Raw genomic sequence first — 7,654 nt, 5'->3', positions numbered from 1 at the left:
TTAAACTGTGAAAATAGATTTCAAATGATGGCAGCCATTTTCTGAACCTTGCAAGATTAGACTATAATGTTGGAATGATTGCATGGCAACTGTCCGTTTTGTTAAGGTTTTAAAATGATAAAAGGAATTGGTAACATCTTTGACAGCAAGGAATGACTGGCTGTGCCTGCTGTGTCCTTCCAATAGCTGCTGATCACATTCAAATCTGGTGATGAAGGAAGTTAAAAGTGGTTGAGGTACCATCGCTTTCTCGATAATTGTGACAGGATTTGAATACTATCAACTTTAAAAAGTTAAATCACGCAATATAAGCAACAACAGGGCTTCACTTCTAGATGAGCTCAATGCCTTCTCTGCTCACTTAGACTATCAAAACATGGAGGAATAATCACAGACTTCACAATCCCTGATGATCCTGTGATTTCAGTCTCTGAGCAGCCTTCAGGAGGGTGAATCTACAAAAAGCATCTACCGCAGCCTGGCCAGCTGATCAATTGGCTGGAGTGTTCCCTGAGATCATTAACCTCTGTCTTTGGCAGTCTGAGGTACCCATCTGTTTCAAGCAGGCTTCAGTTATACCGATGCCTAAAAGAACATGGCAACCTGCCTCAATGACTATTGTCCAGTAGCACTTACATCCATTGTGATGAAATGTTTTGAGAGGTTGGAGATGAAACATATCAACTCCTATCTGAGAAGCGACTTGGATCCACTCCAATTTGCTTACTGGAGAAACAGGTCCACAGCAGATACAATCTTATTGGACCTTCTCTCAACCTCAGAACACCCGGACAGCAAAGGCACTTTCATCAGGATGCTCTTCATCAACTCGGCATTCAAAACCATCATCCACTCAAAACTAATCAATAACCTTCAAGACCTTGGCCTCAATACCTCTTGTACAATTGGATCCTCAATTTCCTCACTTGCAGGCCCCAGTCAGATCGGATTGGTAACAGCATCTCCTCCAGTTCAGTGTACCTGTCCTCCTGCTCTGCTTGCTCCGCACTTGTGACTGTGTAGCTAAGCACAACTCCAGTGGCATATTCAAGTTGTCTGATGACACCACCGTCATAGGTCGAATCAACGGTAGTGATGAATCAGCATATAGGAGGGAGATTGAAAACCTGGACGAGTGCTGCCATAACAACCTCTTCCTCAATGCCAGCAAGACCAAGGGTTATTGATTTCAGGAGGAGGAAACCAGTCCTCATCGGAGGATCAGAGGCGGTGAGGGCCAGCAAATTTAAATTCCTGGGTGTTATTATTTCCAAGGACCTGTCCTGGGTGCAGCAATAATTAGTGCAATTATGAAGAAAAACATCTCTACTTCCTTAGGAGTTTGCATAGATTCAGCATGATACCTAAATCTGTGACAAACTTCTATGGATGTGCGGTAGAGAGTATATTGACTGGCTGCATCACAGCCTGGTATGGAAACACCAATGCCTTTGAATGGAAAATCCTGAGAAAAATCGTAGATACAATCCTGTCCATCACGGGTAAAGCCCTCCCCACCATTGAGCACATCTACAAGGAGTGCTGTCTCTAGAAAGCAGCTTTCATCATCAAGGTTTCCCACCACCCAGGCCGTGTTCTCTTCTCGATGCTGCCAGAGTCGCTTCTACTTTCTGAGGAGAATGTTGTCCTTTGGAGTATGCAGGCCTCTCCTTCACACGTTCTACCAGTCTGTTGTTGCCAGTACAGTCTTCTAGGAGTGGTGTGCTGGGGCAATGGCATCAACATTGGTGATGCAACAGGCTCAATAAACTGATTAGAAAAGCTGGCTCTGTTATAAATATCTGAAACTTTAAATTGCTTTAAATATCTGAAGCACAAGGTCTTAAAAACCCCAAACTATATGGGTTCAGAGGTCTTTCAGTCATTTTCAAACCACTTTCCCTGAAAGTGCATTTCACCCAGAAAACAATGTGTGAACCAATTTTACATTGGAATTCTAGTCATTCTTTCTGAAGTTTTCAAGGACTAGAATTTCTGCAGCATTGTGCATTTCATCCTGTGCATACAGTAACGAGGGGAAGTTGTACATTGTTCCTACTGTAGATCAGAGTGATCTGCATACACAGTACTATCAGCTAAGCACATTTGATTCCTCTGTTTCATTCAGTTCAATTCAGCAAATGGCATGAGCCTTGGTAACTGGAACAAGGGTTTATTAGAGGGTGAAGTCCTGCTCATGTGACATCCTTACCATTCCAAGTTTACTTTGAGTTGGTCAGAGTGGACCACCCTCAGTCAAGCTGACATTTCAAAGGTCATCTATTCAGAGGTGGTTTTCTTTAGCTAGGGGCTGGCTGTTATGTTTATGGTATTGGGAAGCTGGGTGGCTGTAACTACCATACATGAGAGATGGAGAGGTGAGGGAAAACAAGCTGCTGTTTATTTTAACGTGTAAGTCATCCAGCCAGAATGCCCTTTCACGTTAAGTTCAGTACATAACACACAGGGAGGCTTGACAGCAACCTGTAAGGGTCAAAATATGCAAAATGTAACCTATCCCTCCCTCCTTATTTTACAGGTTTCTCCCCCTTCCCCGTACACAGACCAACTGCTGAACTATTAATGGAGTAGTCATCAAATTCAACCAACAGCAAAAAGCAATTTATTTTTCTAGGAATAGAGGGTATTCTGCCTCTGTTCCCAGACATAACCCTGGGGATTATTCTTCCCCCTGTGCTGAGGGTTAGTCACCAAACTAGAGATCCAATCTGTCTGGAGGCTGCCTGTTCCTGTGAGGGTACCAATGACCTATAGTGATACCAAAGGCATCTTATCTCTTGGTGGTGTATGTATAGGTCTTGGCTTGAGTACTGCATTGTCACAAGGGGGCACCTCAGAAAGCACAGGTGATGGGGGTCGAATGGACATGCTGATTAAAGACTGATGTGTGATGATTCTGACTGTCACCTCGAATATTTGGGGAGGGAGGCTGCATTATGGGGGCAACAGAATTTCAGCGGGTTTCAGTTGCAAAGGGAAGGATCCATATGCCTTCACACTGTTAACTGGCATATTGAAAACAGTGATATCTGTATTTGTTTAGGACCAGTTGATGCATTTCGAGTCTATTTCAGATGTTCCACCATGAATGGCATGGCAAGCTTCATTTTGAGACATTTCAGTTCTGCTTCCACCTCTTCCTCAGACAAATCTGCTCCAGTCTGGGAACTCTCCTTTAGGCTCTGCTTGTTGGCAGTGAGACTGGACTGCAGTGGTTTCACATTCACATTTGCTTCTTGCAGTATTTATAAAGTATCAACCTTTGTGTTAATCTCTTTATTATTTTCTCATGATGGAATGGGAGCTAAGTAGCTTCCAAGCTGTGAAACAGGAGTTGGGATTCTTTGCTCCAGACCAGAAAGTCTCTCAAGTTCTTCAGGTGGGGTAAACCACAGGCTATGGGAGTGTCTACCTGGTCGACTTAAAGTTACTTGAAAAGCAATGGCTGAACTGACTGGATGACATTAATCCTTCACTAAGCGCTTTGTAAATCATCTATGCTATTCCAGGTATACTTTTCTCCATGTTGAAGAACTCATTGAAGTCAAAGTTTCCCAAAGATAGTTCAGTCAGGACTGCTTCCTGGGGAACTTCTTGGTCAGCTTCTGATGCAGAAACAGTAGGTATCGCTGCTTGGGCAACACCATTTCATTCCACATCTTCTTTAAGGGTTTCTACTCACTTCCTCCACCTCTTTTCCATCTTGGATCTTCCAATAGCACTTTATCTTAATACCCTGTCAGCTCTAATGTTTCTGATTGACTAGCAGGGCCAGCAGAAAACCATTCTGGTTCCTCTTTAGAATAGGAACCACATCACCTCCACTCACTAAAGACACATTTGCTATCACCAAGCTCTTTCCTAATGATTTTTTTTCTCATCTCATGCCCTTCCTTCTCTAGCAACTCTGTCATGCAAGTCTTTGTCTTACCTTCGTGATGGTGAGATCTGGTGTAGTGGTAATTACCACTGGATCAGTATTCCAGAGACCCAGTTACACTGAGGACATGAGTTTGAATCCCACCATGGCAGATAGTGAATTTGAATTCAATAGAAATATCTGATGATCATGAAACCACGTTGATTGTCGTAAAAACCCATCTAGTTCACTGATGTCCTTTAGGGGAGGAATCCTGCCGTCCTTACCTGTTCTATTATGTTCTATTAAGTTCCTTAATGTTCTATTATGGAAGAATTTAAGGTGGGGGGGGGGTTATATGGGAGGCAGGGTTTAAGGGTCGGCACAACATTGTGGGCTGAAAGGCCTGTACTGTGCTGTATTGTTCTATGTTCTATGTACCTGGTCTGGCCTTTATGTGACTTCAGACCCAGAGCAATGTGGTTGACTCTTAAATGCCTTCTGAAGTGGGCTAGCAAGCTATTCAGTTGTATCCAACCGCTAAAAGATCAAAGGGTATTGATGTTATTATGTGCCCATTTCCAATTCTTTGTTGGTAACACCACCCAATAATATTTTCATTCTCTTTATTTTCTGATGGGCTTTGATTTTCGACTATTGGAGGTATTGGTCACATGACAACCATCACCAAAGTTTTGGTGCTGAGAACTGCAAACAACGTTGAGATCTTCTTCCTTTAATTCTCTCTCATGGATCTGAAATTCTTCTCTTGAGAACTGCTCTCTCCAAATCTGAAGCCTTGTCCTATTTAGTTCCATCCAGTGACAAACTCCTGCCAGAACTGAGATACAAAGATGCATGTCATTTTGCAAGGTCACAGATATATTCACTGTCATATTTTTTCTGAAGGACATGCTGGTCTTTGCTTTTCATATGAGTACTCTTTGATTTCTAGCAGCTTTTCCTTGGAATATCTATGTAGTTTCTACATGCCACAGATTTTTGATTTAACATTTAATAGATCTTTTTCTTCAATCCATTCTTTCATCCTTGCTGCCACCAAGGCTCAGCAGATGCCTCTGCCACTCCGCGAAGAACCCAGTTGTAACAGTCAGTGATTCTTTCCCACTGCCTTGTTCTCCGTTGAATACTTCTGCATGTTTCTTCAATACCTGTTGTAGACCAGTGCTCCCACTAATCAAGTGCACTTCATGGCTGATGAGTCTGAGCTGCTCCAGCTATCAGCAGCCCAGAAGTGCTGGATAACTAACTTTATACATAGAGTGGAAGTTTCTTTTTCTGTTTGTTAATCTCCACTGAAATATTACCACTCCTCTCACTGGAACAACCTCAACAGTGTAAGTCTTTAAAGTACTGGGGTGAGATGCTGCAATTTCTCCTTGTAAACGGTCTCTGACACCTGAAATACTGCAGTACCCATGTCCACCTGCAGCCTGCATCCTCTTTGCAGCCCAATCCAACCACAGGGTCAACAAATAGCTGTCTTTGTGTCATGAAACAGATAAAATACACAAAGCTTCTTCAACTACAGATGAGAGTCTTTCAGTCTGTCCTCCTCATGCTCCATCTGGTTCACATTTCTTTTTGCTTTTCCAAAAGTCATTTTTCTTTATTACAATGCTTTTGGCTGACGGTGTCTTTCTACTTTTACAGGCATGTTCAGTATGTCCATTTTGGCCTCAGCTTTGGCAATCTAAATCCTTATACCAGCATTCTTTTGCTGAGTGCTCAGTTTTGCCACAATGGTAACATTGATTGCCAATAGGTGTATTTTTCTTAAAATCTGTAGAAACTTTATGAACTTGGGAGGATGTTCTTAGTTTCCATGTTTCTTTAGCTACCATCTCTGTAGATATACTAATTGCAATTGCCTTTTGTAATGCTAGTCTGTCTTCTGTAAACAAATGTTTCTGAATTGTCTCACTAAAGAGACCACCTACGAGTCTATCACATAACATCACTGAGAAACAACCCAAGTTCACAGTGCTTCAGCACCACCACAGACTGTGAAATAGACTCACTTTCATCTTGATTCCTTTTATGAAATCTAAACCTCTCAGTATTATCAGAGCTTTAGATGACTGTGTCCCCATAAGGCTTATCACCAGGCTTAGCAGGTTGCACTAGACCATGTAATAAAATAAGCATTTTGCACCCATCACCCTCAGAAAAGTTAGAAAACAAATATCATCTGAAATTCAATTTGCCAGTGCAAGATACTCAAATCTTTCAGTATATGAACTCCATTGCTCTGTCGCTTCATCCCATACTTCCAAACAATGTTGCCATTTTCAAACGCAATCACATTCCAGATAAATAAACTATATTCATCCATCTCTTTCCCTCTATTATTTGTTTTATTTAACCATCCCTTTCTCGTTCTTGCCCTCAGATTCTTCACTCACCTTGTTGCCAGCTACTGGGAAGTCAATTGGCTGTAATGCAGCTGGTTATTTTATTTGTAAGTTATCTACCCAGATTGCCCTCTGACATTACATTCCATACATAACACTCAGGGAAGCTTGACAGCAACCCATAAGGATCAAAATGTACATGAATACATAACACTGACCTTGCCCACAAGGCTTTAGATGCAGTCAGATTATCCCCACCCCACAGCCTCTCCAAGGCAAATGTGCCCAAAAGCTACATGACTGGCTGAAGTGGTGGTCCCCACAACTGGAAAATCGGTAAATTGTTGCAAATGCCCATTTAATACACAGTTTAGCATCTGAAAGCCCAGGAGTTGTTCATCTACTAAGCTGAATGCACTGTGCTCTTCCCCATACCCTCACATCAAACTGCCTCTGTTCTCCAATGTATTCGATGCTCATAAGAATTTCTAGCCCTTGGTTTATGCATCTTTTATACCCCCTTTGGATTCCCTCCAACAAACACTAATAATAAATAAGGAAGAAAGTGTTTCTTCCTTTTCCTGTAAAAGTAGAATATGTCATGTCTAGTTTATGAATATCCTTTAGGGAAGGTAATTTGCTGCCCTTGTCTGGTATATACAGTGCCTATAAAAATATTCATCCCCCTCAGATGTTTTCATGTTGTATTGTTTTACAATATTGAATCACAGTGGATTTAATTCGACTTTTTGACAGTGATCAACAGACTTTTAGACTTTTGTGTCAAAGTGAAAACAGACCTCTACAAAGTGATCTAAATTAATTACAAACGTAAAACACAAAATAATTGATTGCATGAAACTCCCTTTAATATGACACAGCAAATCATCACTGGTGCAGCCAATTGGTTTTAGAAGTCACATAAATCAGTTAATTGGAGATCTTGGAGTGTTCTTTTCTCTCCATTGTGCACTTTTTGCCAGGATACTGACTGAACAGCAGTTGGACCTTCCAGATACAGGTGTATTTTGCTACAATCAATTGAAACACCTTGACTGTACAAAGGCCTCCAAAAACAGAAAAACAGATCTTTATTTAACTAATTATGTGACTTCTAAAACCAGCTGGCTGCACCAATGATGGTGTGTCATATTAAGGGGGCGGGGCAATCAATTATTTTGTGTTTTATATTTGTAATTAATTTAGATCGCTTTGTGGAGATATGTTTTCACTTCAACATTTTTTTCACTTTTTCTGTTGATCAGTGTCAAAGAAGCCAAATTACATCCACTGTGATTCAATGTTGTAAAACAATAAAACTTGAAAACTTCCACCTTCCTATACATTTTATAGGCACTGAAGCAGAAAAGTGAAAACATATGGAAAAAAGGGCATCGTT

At 41.3% G+C, this 7,654-nt stretch overlaps 2 pseudogenes; both read right to left on the bottom strand.

Annotated features, from left to right (window-relative positions):
* Positions 1 to 3,086: 3,086 nt before the first annotated feature.
* Positions 3,087 to 3,935, bottom strand: LOC140739074 (eukaryotic translation initiation factor 4E transporter pseudogene; annotated as a pseudogene).
* A 468-nt stretch (positions 3,936 to 4,403) lies between these two features.
* LOC140739073 (eukaryotic translation initiation factor 4E transporter pseudogene) lies at positions 4,404 to 4,928 on the bottom strand (annotated as a pseudogene).
* Between the last annotated feature and the right edge of the window lie 2,726 nt (positions 4,929 to 7,654).

Source organism: Hemitrygon akajei, chromosome 15 (assembly GCF_048418815.1).
Source record: "Hemitrygon akajei chromosome 15, sHemAka1.3, whole genome shotgun sequence".
Classification (NCBI taxonomy): domain Eukaryota; kingdom Metazoa; phylum Chordata; class Chondrichthyes; order Myliobatiformes; family Dasyatidae; genus Hemitrygon; species Hemitrygon akajei.
The sequence above is the reverse complement of the archived record's forward strand: the minus strand, read 5'-3'. Positions and strand labels throughout refer to the sequence as shown.